Consider the following 15,559-nt stretch of genomic DNA (forward strand, 5'->3'; position numbering starts at 1 on the left):
GGCACATTTAAAACTAATCGGAGAAAGTTCTTTTTTACTCAACGCACAATTAAACTCTGGAATTTGTTGCCAGAGAATGTGGTTAGTGCAGTTAGTATAGCTGTGTTTAAAAAAGGATTGGATAAGTTCTTGGAGGAGAAGTCCATTACCTGCTATTAAGTTCACTTAGAGAATAGCCACTGCCATTAGCAATGGTTACATGGAATAGACTTAGTTTTTGGGTACTTGCCAGGTTCTCATGGCCTGGATTGGCCACTGTTGGAAACAGGATGCTGGGCTTGATGGACCCTTGGTCTGACCCAGTATGGCATTTTCTTATGTTCTTATGTTCTTATCCTGCACATTGAGGCGAACAACCGTGCTAACATGCACATCTGAGCTTGGTATGAGGTCATTCAAAACAAAAAAAATTGTTTGTTCTAGGTAAACATTGTCTGTAAAATTGGTAGAGGTATTTGAGTCCTTTTACATTGCCATCAGTTTGTTTTTATTCATTTTAAGATTTACTGTCTGTTTTATGTTATGTATTTATGTAAAGCTGTTCATTGCCTAGACCTTTTGTGTTAGGCAATTCAGAAATTTTAATAAATGTAAGGACATCTTCAGATGGTCTCGCCCTCAAACATTGCAGGAAAAGACAACGTACGAACAGACTTTCTCAGCAGGGAGAGTCTGGACCCTGGAGAATGGGTGTTGTCTGCTGAGGTTTTTCAGCTGATAGTGGATCCCTGGGGCCTTCCATCCCTAGACCTGCTGGCCAGTTCTCACAATGCGAAGGTTCTTCTATCCTTCAGTTGCAGGGGAGATCCATGGTCCCTGGGCATCGATGCTCTCATACAGGTCTGGCCGGAAGACAAGTTGCTTTATGCCTTTCCTCTGTGGCCCTTGCTGGGCAGGGTCATTTGTAGAATCGAAATCCACTGGGGGCTAGTTCTCCTGGTGGCTCCAGATTGGCCCAGGCATCTGTGGTATGCGGAGTTGTGGAGAGTCCTGGTGGAGGACTCCCTTCATCTTCCACTGCACATGGATCTGTTGCAGCAGGGGCCAGTTTTCACAAGGATGCAGCTCAGTTCTATCTTATGGTTTGGTCCTTGAGAGGGCTCGCCTGTTGAAGCGTGGATATTCTTCTGCAGTGATTACTACCTTACTCCATGCTCGGAAGTTCTGCTCTAGCATATGTGCGGGTTTGGAGAGTGTTTGAGGCCTGGTGCGAGGAGTGCAGTGTCCTTCCTCATTCGATTAAGATCCTACTTATTCTGGATTTTTTTGCAGGATGGGTTGAATAAAGGATTGGCCCTTAATTCCTTGAAGGTTCCGGTTGTGGCTCTTACATGTTTCAAATGCACAGTAAGTGGTGTCTCCTTATCGTCGCATCCTGATGTGGCACGTTTCTTGAAGAGAGTGAAGCACCTTTGGCCTCCCTTGCAGTTGCCGGTTCCTTTGTGGAGTCTTAACCTGGTGCTGGATTTTTTAGCAGGCCTTACAATTTTAACCTCTGTGGAGCCTTTCCTTACGGTTATTGACCCTGAAGACAGTGTTCCTGGGGGCTATATGTTCTGTGTGTCGCATTTTCGAGTTGAAGGCTTTGCCTTGCCGGGAGCCATTCCATTGGGTGACTCCAGGGGCATTGCAGTTGCGTTCTGTTCTTTCCTTCTTGCCTAAGGTGGTCTCAGAGTTTCATTTGAATCAGTCCATTTCTTTGCCGTCCCTGGATAAGGTCAGGGACGCGGAGGAGTATTGCCTCCTGTGTTCCTTGTATGTCAACAGACTTGTCCGGTGTCTGGAAGTTTCTGAACCTTTCCGAAAGTCGGATATTCTTTTTTTTTTTGTTTATGGTGGAAGGAAGCAAGGTAGACCAGCTTAGCTGGCTACGATAGCTTGCTGGATAAAGAGGTGGTCACGGCAGCATATGTGGATGCTGAAAAACCATTGCCTACTCAGGTTAGGGCTCATTCCACTAGAACTCAGGCCATGTCATGGGCGGAGGTTAGGTTGTCTCCTGTCAACATTTGCCGAGCTGCGACATGGTCCTCCTTGCACACCTTTTCCAGGTTTTATCACCTGGATGTGCAAGCCTGAGAAGATGCAGCCTTTCCACGTGTGGTGTTGACTGGACCACAGGCGGCCTCCTGCTCTGTTCAGGAGTAGCTTTGGTACATCCCACTGGTCCTGAGTCCATCTGTCTACACGCTAGCAAATGGAGAAATTACTTACCTGATAATTCTATTTGTCTTAGTGTAGACAGATGAACTCAGCTTCCTGCCCTTGACTGCCAACTGATTGTATCAGTAGTCTCCTGTGGAGATATAAATCCCAAGGGATTTACAGGTAAGTGTTCATACAGTCCCTAGCTTGGGGTACCTATGTTGTTACTTGAGTTTAGTATTTGTTGATTGAGTACCATTATGGTTGACTTTTTAATGAGGTTTTTTTTACTAGTCTGGCCACAGTTGCTTTTGAAAAGAATACTGGCAGGCTGGGGTCATTGCAGGAGCATATATACTGTGATACCAGCTTGCTCTGTCTCCATCATCTGGCAGGGTGTCTACACTAAGGAAAACAAAATTAACAGGTAAATCATTTTTCCATTGCATGTAAATGGAGGGACTCAGGTATGCTAACTATGGCTTCTATAATTGCTCACTTGGGAAGAGTTTACTATTTGGGTAGACTTACGGTCATCAAGCATGGCTACTTGTCAAACTTTGAAAAGATTTGGGGGAATCTTAGGGGCCTTATGTTCTCTGGATGAAAAATCAGTTTTTCTAGACTGGATACTGCTGCAGATATATATATTTTTTCTTTAATTTGCTGTCATCTTCACAATTCAGTATTCCATCTCATCTTATATTACTTTGTCATTACATGCTATTGTAATCTGTTTAGTGTATATTCCATGGGATAGTGGTGTATATTATTGTTGACTTTGAGGAGCTGCTACATCTGTTAGTAGGCCTTTTCTCTATTCTTGTTTTTCTGTGTGGGTGGGGAGGAGATTAGGTGGGTTGTTCTGAGATTGTAAAATAGGTTGGGGATTATGTATTGCAGAAGGTTATATTGTACTATTGCTTGTAACTTGCCGATGTTTGGCAGGAGTACTTATACGTTTGATTGGAAAAATGTTTAATAAAAATTTAAATGTTGGGGGGGGGGGGGGGAGAGAGAACCAGGAGGAGGAGAAATATTACCAGGAATTGAAGGCACACTACCTGATCAAGCAGACCTGTTCTTAGCTCAATCCTGTTCTGTATTCCTTGCATTAGCTCTCAAATGGCAAGTCTAGGGAGTTTGCTCCTTTGTATGCTCTTTTGTGCACAAATTAGTGCAAGTGAGCATTTAAAGCTCTGAAGCTCTGGGTGGGTTCAGTTCAGGGGCACAGTTAAGCAAATAGTTTATGGACATAATTGAGTAAACAGTTTTAATGATGGATGATATCCGAATGATTATAGGGTAGGGCTTCTGTGTTGGCCTACCTATTTGAAAGTCGTTCAGGGGGATCGGTTCTCATTGAGTGCTTATCACTGTCTCAGTACTGACACCTGCTAATCATGATCTTATCATTCTGCCAATCTAGTTGGTAAATGGATAGTCAGTGTGCAAGAACTTCCAAATATTGTTGACCTTTTAAAATCTAGGCAACTGGATGTATTTTGTATCACACAAATTTGACTTTTAGATTCATATACTTTACTGAGCCAATCATATATGCCGCTTTATTCATAATCTCAGGCAGATAAAAGGGATGGTGGATTCTTGATCTTTGCAAAAGAGACTTTATCATTGTCTTTAGTTACCATTGACCCTGTTTCCCACCTTGAAATGTTTTCTACTAATTCATGGGTAATTTTGTTATATTGTTCCCCAGGATTCCTTATTGTTCATTATGCTACTCTCATGGACATATTTTCTTTAAAAGCTGTTAGGATTTTACAGTATTAGGTAATTTTAACATGCATGTTGATCTTTCTCCTTTGTCAGCTGTTTGTGAGGATTTTTTTGAATGAAATGTAGGCCTTAAGATGAGTGCAATTAATTCAACCAACACACAAACTGCATCATGATCTAAGTTTTTTAAAGGATGATGATAGTGCTTGTTATTTTTCAATATAGGTGCCAAGAAGTTCCTCTGTCAGATTACTCTCTTACAAATGCAGGTACCTATTCCTTGTGCTGCTGTTGTAACTAGCTCTATTACTCACACATTTTTCAAGTGTGATCATATTGAAGCTGATTGCCTTTCACACGTGGGTACTTTTGTTAAATGATACTATAAACATACAACACCAAAAAGAGACCGCACTGGACCTGTTCAATATTCAAATATGAATTCACCAAAAACAGGCCATATATATCCTTTAAACCCAGCTCACTAATTAACACAAAGTGATAAAGACATCTTTCTAATGCAAATCTTGATTATTTATTCATTTAATAAATGTTCTGCACACAAGAATTTCCTTTCTCATTATGGTACATATCAAAAATATTATACTGTTTCTCATTCATTCACATCCCATTCACTGCTCCAATCCCAATCACATACCCCCCATAAAACAGTATAAATACATTCTATAACAACATTATTTTTCAAATATATTGTCTTTCAAATAAATTGCTTTCAAAAACTCCACACTCGTTCTTAAGCTCAAGCAATTTCTCCGATGTATTCTCCACTGGAAGTTGGTATAATAACATCACATAATCCGATATTTGCTGCTCAAAATTCCATGTATCCTTTCACTATTCTTGGGTCAAATTAGTGCATCACAGCTCAAGATACATTTCATGCTTCTCCAAGTTAATATGAATTCATCAGAAGCTCAAGTTCCAAACACATAAAAACCGCATTTGTAAACACATACTGCAGTTCTCATTCATGGGTATACTTTACTATATGCCCCCAATGAATTCTCCACCGGAAGTTGATATAATATGTCGTCACATAATCCGGCAAGTGCTGGTCAAAGTTCTGTATATCCTTTCTTCTCACAGGACAAGCAGGATGGTAGTCCTCACAAATGGGTGACATCGAGGATGGAGCCCTGTACGGAAAACTTTTCTGTCAAAGTTTCAACAAGCTTTGACTGACACTGGCACACTGGGTGCACTGAGCATGCCCAGCCTGCAATTATCCCTGTGAGCCACAGGTGTCTCCCTCAGTCTTCTTTTTTCCGCTCTGCAGTCAGCATAGCGGTTGGAGCTCTGTGAGGATTTTTTTAACTAATTACCTCATGGAAACACTTAACTTTTCACTTCAAAAAACACTTTTCCCTGCACAGGTCTCCCTCCGCGTACGTTTTTACGATGCTCGGTGAGTACTAATTCTTATTTTTCGGTCGGTTCCTGTCACTATCTTAAGGCTGTTAACCGACTGAAGCCTTCCCTTCCCCCATTTTTCAGTTAGCTTTAAACAGCTTGCGAGTATCTCTGTGACACTCTGCTTGCTTATGCTAGTGGGGTAGGGATTTTTTCCTTAACTTTAGGACCTCTGTAGCTTCAAGTCCTTCGTTCCCTGGTACCCTCACGCAGTCGATACCCTATCGCTACACCGGGACCCTCCTAAACCGCCCTGGGCTTTTATATGTCATCAGCGCCCCTCCCCCCACGGTGCCCTGATGCCTTTATCCATGTTTTTTGCTTTTCAGTGCTACCAGGCTTTTTCCTCCTACGCACTGTTTTTTTCCTTGGGCTTCCTCGGTGCCGTCCCTACCCGGATGCATGCCATTGACGCACACGCTGTTAGTCACTGCCATGCATACTCGGGTCGCCGCCACCGCTGCCCGAGACACTTTTTAACGATCCCAGGGTCACTTCATCGATGCCACCCCCCCTTTTGGGGATGCCATCGATGCCCCATCCTCCCCACCGATGTCCAGCCCTTTTCCATCGGTGGGCATCGGTGCCACATCGATTCGTCGGTGGGCATCGATGCCGGATGGTCCCCATCGGTGGACATCGGTGCCGGATGGCTTGTCCGTCGATGGCATTGGTGCCGGATGGCCGTCCGTCGATGGCATCGGTGCCAGGTCCTTTTGCATCGATGGACACCGATGCCCAGGTGTTTCATCCATGGGCATCTATGTTAGAATGCATCCATCGAGGGCAGTCGATGCCAGGCTGCTCCCATCGGTGAAATTCGATGCCCAGGTGGGTCCCATCGGTGGGTATCCATGCCGGCTCGATTCTGTGGATGGGCGTTGATGCCAATGCCAGCCTTATGGCTGGCATCGATGCCCATGCCGATTCCAGGACTGGCGTTGATGCCGGGATGGAATTCATCGACTGGGAGATCCATGCCATCGATTCCATACGTGTCCATATCGATGCCACCGACACACGTGTCTGGGGCACCGATGCCATGTACACTTGGAAATCTGAGTCTGTCCAAATCGATACCGTCAACGTCTGTGGCCCTATAGTTGATGCCCGTGGCCATGCCACAAACGGCATAAATGCCCGCCTCCATGCATCGATGCCCTCGACACCTCCGTTTTCCTTCGGTGTCCTTGACGCCCTATTGATTCGACTTCGACTCAGTCGATGCCGGTATCTTTTTCAATAACGGCAATGTTTTTCGATTATTCGATTCCACATCGTTTCAAAGATACCTATGCCACTGCTGTCAGTGCCCGTCACTGTCATCATTCTCCTGGCCAGTCATCGACGATTTTTCATACCCATTTTGATGATATCCTCGAAGCCCCTTAGGTTGCCTTCAATATCGTCAATACCGACATAGCACCGCCACATAATACCCTCGCCTCCTCACATTGCTCCACGCTTTGGGTTCTTTTTTAAGCCCCGTATTAGCTTAAGACACTCCATTGTGTCAGGAGCAGAGCAGGCGTGCTGACAGTTCGTCATCGATCGCCTTCCAGGACGACGAGGGCTTCCATCTCGGCGCTGGGGAAAGACCGGGCCGAGCACCGTGGCACCCATCATCGCCGACATCGTGATCGTCCGCCGCTGACGCCATCCAGCACATCGGTGCCATCCTTCTCCAGGCTGGACAACGCTCGGGCAGAGCGACATCACCACTGCCATCAGCACTGTTCCTACAGTTTTGGCAGTCCTTGGTGATCCAGAACTTCCGGATCCAGGTCCGACAGCTTCTGCATTGGCGTCACGACACATCGAGCCGCTGTGACGAGGGAAGGGAACATGAGTTCCGTTAGGGCTCCTCTGTTCCTGGCGTGCCCCACCGTCAAGTGGTGTGGGACTATGGCCATCTGTTACACTTAGCAGTCTAAACGCCACTCACGCCTGGCCTGTCTCCTCTGTACCTGTGCCACCATACCGGGTTTCAGAGCGAGATGGACGTTTACGTCCCCGGCCTTACCCTCGAGGACTCCGGAGACCGTCAGAGTCAACAATCTTCACCGGCTCGTCTTGCGGCGATCCACGTCGGATGGTAAGTACCCGCTTCGGCGGCATTCCCATAGAGTTGTGTTCTCCCATTCGGACCGTGGTTCGAAAAGTTCTGGGTCATGTGCCTTTTAGAACTGTATTAGTGTCACATATCGCTATGTTAGCTATGTTAGCCACAATATCAGGAGAACCCCTCTATCTTCTTGGGATTGCAGCAGGGCTTCTTCTCTTGTCAGTAACAAGTCCCTGTGCCGACCAATGCTCTGACTCTTGGTTCCCTCCCAACCAAGGTCCAGCTGCATTGGCTGATCTGCTAAACATGAGATTCAGCAACCATTGCCCCATGTACAAGTCCACCTTGAGGCCTGGCCACAGGTCTCAGTGTCTCCTTGTACAGCATACAGAAATGCGGGTACCACTTACCGCTCACACACCTGCAGGAGCCTACATGATATCCTCCATTGGGACACCTCCTGGTCTCCCATCTGGTCAGATATCAGAGCGGCCACCCCACCTTGTACCAAAGTCCCGGTACACTCCCCCAGGCGCTACGAAGTGCAGAGGGGAGAAGGGAGGGGGGTTGGGGAGTTTTAATTGCACTATTCTTTCTTTTAACAGAAAATAGTTACTCTCCGCACATCCTGGACCTAAGAAAATCCAACTTTCTTTAGACGTCACAGGTACAATGGTATCTTTGGTTACCATCACTCCATACTGCAGTAAGTACATTATTTTAATGTTTCTATGTGCTTTATGGTGAGTCAACATTACAACCCCAAGCTCTGCCGCTGGCACCAGCTTCGGTAAGTGAACTGTCTCTTGCATCACTGTTGGTGAATGCTGTTTTCTCTGCGGAGTGTAACATCATTCACTTTCCTTGCATAGACTACTGCTAACCACTTTCAGTACATGCAAGGAGCTCTCACTTTTTTCAGGACTCACTATACATTTACTAACTGGGATTACTGTCACTGCCATAAATCCCTTCTGTAACACTTCTGGACACCACAGTCTTAAGACCCTCTTGTCCAGCATGCGCACAGACATTCTGATACATTGTTATATGTCCCTGCGCATATTTTCCATAACCTCAGCCTTTCAACTTTTCATGGTTGGACTATGGGGTTTCTTCCCACTATGCATTTTTCTCATAATTCAAAACTGCTATGGGTTATATTCAGTGACATTCTATACTCAATGGACCTAAGTGGTTTCATTGCTTTCGTCCCTGATTCTTATCCCAGTTCGAACTAGGACCTAGTCTCCTTCGACTCATGCTCGCAATTCCTTAGGGTTATAAAGTTTCTCCTGAAAGCTGTCAACCCATTATGCATCTATTGCACTCCAGCATAGTTTCTCATAAACTTCCTGGACGTTGCACCCATGAGTTATGCCCTTATGCCTTCCAATACTGCTTTTGCAACAATTCTTTGTGCATACAGACAGACAGCATAGGGACAATGTGCTTTCCAACTCATAAGCACGCATTACCTCTTAGCTGCTCTGCTAGACAGCTGCGCAGCTCTACCCTTGGCCCTTGTTCACTTCATGCGTCCTTGGGCCACATATCTAAGAGATTTAATGAACGCTCTATCAGACCTTCTCCACGTAGGTTCTATCCTCTTGAATGGTCTCAATTACATGTGTACAGGGCAAATCTTTTAACGCTGAGTTTAACTAAACTTTCCTCGGCGTCTGCATCATTCCATACGATGCACAGGTTCTGCTCCCTGCACATGTTTCCTATGCGTTCCCTTAGATGCCTTTTCTTCCATCAAAGGCCTCTTCAATATATCTCTTCTGCTGCCTCTCGTAGCCAGCATTCTTCTAATGTTGAACTGGGATGGGGTTCAGTATTCTTTTCCCCACTCCCTGACTGAGATCAGTATGCTTTCCCATACTTCTCAATCCATCATATCAGTAACCTTTTATTCTCTCACCAGTCAGTCCCAAATCATAGACTTACTGATGTTCTTAGGTTCTGGTAGCGTCACAAAACCTTCTAAACATAAATCTTGCCGTTTAATATGGCAGGCTTTACCTCCTGACGCTAAAAAAAAAAAAAAAAAAGAGGTATTACCCCTTTTACTTTTCCACCATTTTTTCTTACTCCCTCGGATTCTGTTCTCCAGACATCCTCCACATAGATACACCTTTCTCTTAGGAGGTGTATCGTTTTGGGAGTTGGGTTCCCGTTTTCGGTAATCCTCTCTGAGTCGGCTTACCATGGATTATCCACTGATCAAGCCGCCTCTATTTCTCTAATCACGGAATGAACATATATATTCTCCTTATAAGTCTCATACATTCTACGTTTGAGCCTTTCCATTCCTCTCTTCCACAGTTTGGCAAGGGAACTTCTTTCCCTCTTAATGTCATTCCTGCCAGCAGGGTCCGTGAGTTATGCACTCTTTCCATACTCACCTGACTCCGTTCCTCTGCCACTGAGTAGTTCTACGCATTCAACTTTCTATCCTTTTCAGGTAGATGTTGTATCTCCTTTCCTCAGGAAATACTCTATTAATTTTTCCTAACCTCTCTCTCTCGCCCTAGGGAGAGACTGGGTTTTCCACATTCCTGGACAGTAATGCTGCGCTTACATTCTATCTACATTGCACTGCATTCCATGTGAATTCCACTTGACTCTTTCCTTCATGCAAGGGTCAAGCTGCTACTTCCAGTGGCCACACAGACCTAATCCTTCTGATTAAGTGGTCTATATTTCCTTTCCTACCAACAAGCAGACATTTCACTACAACACTGTGGGTATCCACATACTGTTGTGTCCGTCTTAGCCTTAACAGCTTCCCTTTGGTTACTGCTGCTTGTACTTTTTTATCAGGTTGCAGCCTGGAGTCCTCTCCATACCTTCGCAGCCTATTATTGCTTACATTTGACTAGCCGGCATGCTCCATGTTTGGCCAGTCCGCCTACTCTTACTTTTTTCAATTCACTACCCAACATCCTTCCACGAACCCATTATGGTGTTGCGGATGCCCTCCGTTCCCATTTCCACCTCAGTCATTACGCCTTTGCGCATCTGCGGTGTATCTGGTGCATTCCCGGGCATCCTCAGCTCGGTACTCACCCATTTGTGAGGACTACCATCCTGCTTGTCCTGTGAGAAAGCAAATGTTGCTTACCTGATGTAACAGGTGTTCTCACAGGACAGCAGGATGTTAGTCCTCACGAAACCCGCCCGCCACCCCGCGGAGTTGGGTCTGCATACTTTTATTTTAGTTTCGCTTGCGCTTTTTAGCTATAAGACGAGACTGAGGGAGACACCTGTGGCTCACAGGGATAATTGCAGGCTGGGCATGCTCAGTGCACCCAGTGTGCCAGTGTCAGTCAAAGCTTGTTGAAACTTTGACAGAAAAGTTTTCCGTACAGGGCTCCATCCTCAATGTCACCCATTTGTGAGGACTAACATCCTGCTGTCCTGTGAGAACACCTGTTACATCAGGTAAGCAACATTTGCTATCCTGCTTGGGTCAGATTTGTAAATCACAACACAAGACATGCTTCATGATTTTCCAAGTTCCAAAAACGTGAAAGCTGCATCAATAATCACATGTTATAATTCTCAATCACAGGTATACTTTACTATATGCCCGATGCCATGGTGTTTCGGCGGCCGTCCTGCCGCCTGCGTCAGGGGATTCTTTTAACTTGAATTCTGAACCCAGAACACAGCTTTCGGATTAACACCGGCTTGCTGATACTTGCAGATTTTTAGAGGTGTGTTTCGACTTCCAATGTTGAAACAAAAGGACATTCGTTCAGCATCTTGAACTATAACATTTCTACGCACAGCGTATCACATTTTCATATCATAAATATTACTACATTATACAAAGCAATACTATTATGCATTTTTAAAAAAACCCACCACACACACACCCCAAACTTACCCACAACCACCATGCAATGTACGTCCTGTGAGGTTTTAAAGAAGGTTTTAAAGAAGGCATTAAAAAAAGGAAGATGGGCGAATAGAGATTGTTTTCAGTCCACAGTGAGGGACTGGTACCCACCTAGTTAGATTGCAATGTACCCGCAACATCTTTCCCTTCATTGATCTCCTGGCCTGAAAAAAGCTGCATATTTCCCCAAAAGAGAAAGCAACTGTTGAGCGACACGCCAACAAATTATCAGCAAACAAGGCTGTCTTAACTTTCAAATGCATACTCTTTGGATTTGGGTATCTCACAATATGGCCTGTACCAGAGCTTCCATGCTTGGAACAAATAGGAGGGGTGATAATGGACACCCGTGATGGGTACCTCGCATCCAAGGAAATTGCTCAGAAAGAAAGCCATTACATAGCACCGAAGCCACAGTGCAGTTGTATAGGATTTTTAGTCTAGCTATGAAGCGCCCCCCCTCACAAAAAAACCCCCCAAAAAACAAATCTACTTAAAATAATAGACAATCCCATGGCAAATAGTTGAAGGCTTTTTCAATATCAAAGCTGATAGAAGCAACATTACTACTGGTAGTAGTGGCGTGTGCCACAGCATCTAAAATTTTGTGTACATTCCCCACTGCCATCCTCCCTTAGATGAACTCCACTTGTTCTTTAGCAATTAAATCGGGGCGTAATGTAGCCAACCTGGTGGCCAGTATCTTAGCATAGAGTTTGACATTCGCGTTCAGCAGAGAAATGGACCTGTGCAGATCTTTCCCTTTCTAGTACCTAGTTTCAATATGCTCTGATAGTTCTCTTTCCAGAAGGAGAAAAAATGACACTTAAAATGACTCTAAACAGATGACAAAAGGAAAATAAAATGGCACTTGGAGACCTGTTTTTGACAATTTTCAAAATAGTCATAGAATTAAAAGTAAAGAGAAGCACTATCTGCACATCTTTTACATATTGTGTACCTTTATTTTCCTGCTGGGTAACTATAGTTTAGTTATTTTGTAGGCTGATCTACATTTATAATAGATTTTACATGAATAAGAATATTTAAAGTACAGTCTTTTGAGATAAAAATATAATTTACCTCACTTATCACTTGTATGCAGTGCTGTAAAACCCTGCAAAAAAAGAGAGGGGGAAAAAAAAGGCCCTTGGAATTGGTATTAGCTCTATTATAATGTGTGGTGTGGCATTTTGAGGGCCAAGCCTATACCCAAGTAAAATTAATTACAATTTCAATATAGTAAATCTCCCATACAAAACTGCAATAACTACCAACACTCAAACACTAATAACTCTACTAATGAAAAAATACTGCAATTATTACACTATGCCTTAAAATGCCAATACACCTACTGTTAGGAAAACAGAAAAAAAAACAAGTTGCTATAGATTCCTACACAGAACCTACACATTAGCAGAATGTCAACCCGATCACACATGCAAAATACAAACAGACCCTCACCACATGCAGAATAAAATGACCATAAAGTAGTAATACAAACATGGAGACAAAAACTGAACTGTAAATCGCAATAAGCCAGACTACGTATGCAGTGCAACAATGGAAAAACATTAATATTACAATTGCTCATAAAACATCAAACAATAAAATCAGGAAATATAAATCATCAGTAGAAGTAAAACCATACTAATAAAAAGAATATTTTAAAACATCTGACAAAAAGAACATCATCCAATAATTTAAAACTTATATACATTTTCCAAAGACCAATTTACAAGATTTCAAAACAGCAGACAGAAATATCACCTAATATGTAAAACATACTTGGGAACTTTTGATTTCCATATGTCTTCAGATTGTCATTAATTAGCAGGGGAGAGGAGAGACTGAGCAACAGCTCCTTTCTCCTCTCTCATATATGCACACATGCTCAGTTGCAGAACATGCTCTTTCTCACACACACACATGCTCACTTTTTCCCCATTCCCGGTCAGCAGCCCAAGTCCAGCGAAGGCCACCTCCTTCAGCCCTGTGGCAGACAGGACTCTTCATTTTAATTCAGGCCATGGAGGCTGACTCTGCACTGTTTGCTGTGCCTGGGTAGGTGAGTGGAGAGAAGACGTGATCTTCCTGCACTCCTTCACCATGAGGGCCCAGAACCAATGCTGACTCTTCCTGCGATGGCCTGGGGTACGTGCTGTTCTTTTTTTTCTGCTTCTGGCCATGACTGCATGGCCTCTCCTTATTCCTGCCTGCGCAGGCCCACCACTTCCTCTTCCGGTGCTGTGTGGTTGGGAAGAAGGAAAGGCCATGGTGTTGCTGCCCCCATACCGGTGGCGCTGTAGGCAGTTGCCTTGTCTACTTAGTGCTTCCACTGGCCCTGCTGCTGCACACTGCTATGCAGAGCATCTGGGTTGATTCCCAGCTTAGGTTTTCCAAACCCTGGGTCAGCCAGGGCTTGGGAAGCTGCAGAGTTGGGATTGACAATTAACAGCCCCAGGGGTTGGGGGAAATGGAGTCTAAACTGTTGCTCAGTGGCAGTAGTTAATTGGTGGACTTGGGATCTGAAGAAAGCTGTGGTTTGTGGCCTCTGGCTAGACTATCACTGATGACTGAGTTGGGAAGGGAATAATAGCATGGGAGGAAAATTCCTGAGTTATTGCAAATGAAGGCTCATGAATGTGTAGCCTCTCTGGAGACTTGTTCCAATTGAACTGAAAACTCAGAAGAGTAGGAAGAAGCAGAGTTTAAAAAAAACAACAACTTTATTTCTAAATCTTGGGATAGATATGTTTGCAGCAAACTTGCTGCTTTCTCTCTGCTACTATCAGTATGTATTCCAGGATGCAACTGTCATCAGACCAAAGTACTATTTCCTTTAATCTGAGAAATCAGTACTGGAGTTACTGTATCCTTGTTTGTAGTACTATTCATTGCTCAGACACTTATTGGAAAAACAGATGAGTGTTGAAATGAGGAAAGGTTTCATTGATCTCTCTCAAAATAGCAAATAGTATATAACAGCTTCAGGAAGGAAAGTTTCTCTCATCAATAATCTGTCCCATGTGCTTTATCTGCCTGCTTCCATTTTTTCTCATTTACCATATTTGTCTCAGCCTCTTCAGCAGTTCATCACCAGCTCACATAGGTTCACTTTGATGTCAATTATATTCAGCTCCTTTTGCTGCATATTTAGTTTAATCGCTTAAGAGTCATATTAAATGGGCACACTAGCAATTATTTCCAGTCACCATTCCTCCATTCCTGCTACTCTACTATTTGGCCCTGTTGTGCCCCTTCTCAGAGCTGACAACTCCAACTTCTATTACTACTATTTATTTTTAAAGCATTACAAGACACATGCAGTGCTGTAAATATGCTGCTCCATGGAGCTTACAGTCTAATCAAGACAAACATTGATGAAGAGTCTGTAGGAAGTATATTTATTGAAGGAAAGGGTTTAGAATTTAAAAGCAGCCTCAAAAAGGTGGTTTTTTTTAGTCTGAATTGGCCAGGGGGGAACACAGCTCATCAAATCAGGAAGTCTATTCCATGCATAGGTGGAAAGGATGAAGTCTGGAATTGGCAGTGGTGGACAAGGTACAGACAATGCAATGTGCCCAATGAGCAGAGTTCATGAGGAAGGGAGAGAGAAAAGAAATGAGGAGCTGCACAGTGAATGCATTTTGTAGGTGAATAAGAAGAAGCTTGAACCATATGTGGAAGCAGACAGGGAGCTAATGTAACAACTTGTGAAGAGGGGGACATGGTCATAGTGGTGATGGAGTATATCATGTAGCTGAATTTTGAACAGATTGCAGTGGAAGAAAGATGATTCAGTTGGAGGCCTGTAAAGAACAAAATGCAGTAATCTAAATGGGAAGTAATCAAGAGTGGATGAGAGTGTTGGTAGCTTGCTTAAAAAGGAAGAGATGGATTTTCGCAGTGCTATAAAGGAAAAATTGACATTAAAAATGTTTATCATATGCATAGAGAAGGAAAAAGGCATCCGAGATGACCCTAAGGTTACAAGCTAAAGGAGCAGGGAGGACGAAAACACCATCTTTAGAGACAGAAAAAGAAGGAAGAGGGGAAGCGAGATCGGGGGAATGATGAGAGGTTCTGTCTTGACCATATTAAGTTGAAGTTGGGGGTGAGACATCCAGGCAGCAATGTTGAACAAGCAAGCTGAGAAAGGGAATAAGATAGAAACATTTAAATATCTCAAAGGTTTCCATGCAAGGAGACGAGCCCCTTTCAACGAAAAGGAGGCTCAAGAATGAGGGGTCATGGGATGAAATAGA

General features: G+C 43.9%; 1 protein-coding gene across 3 annotated transcripts in view; it reads left to right on the plus strand.

The window, feature by feature from the left end:
• The window catches only part of TSC22D1 (TSC22 domain family member 1), a 302,706-nt gene that overhangs the window by 198,130 nt on the left and 89,017 nt on the right, over positions 1-15,559 (plus strand). Inside the window, exon 1 of one of the 3 annotated variants that reach the window (XM_029602925.1) lies at positions 4,115-4,154. The exons of the other annotated variants lie outside the window; for them this stretch is intronic. The gene's annotated coding sequence lies outside the window, so the exon portion shown is untranslated. Of the gene's footprint in view, positions 1-4,114; positions 4,155-15,559 lie in introns of those variants that run through there. 3 annotated transcript variants of the gene reach the window in all.

Source organism: Rhinatrema bivittatum, chromosome 5, assembly GCF_901001135.1.
Source record: "Rhinatrema bivittatum chromosome 5, aRhiBiv1.1, whole genome shotgun sequence".
NCBI lineage: Eukaryota > Metazoa > Chordata > Amphibia > Gymnophiona > Rhinatrematidae > Rhinatrema > Rhinatrema bivittatum.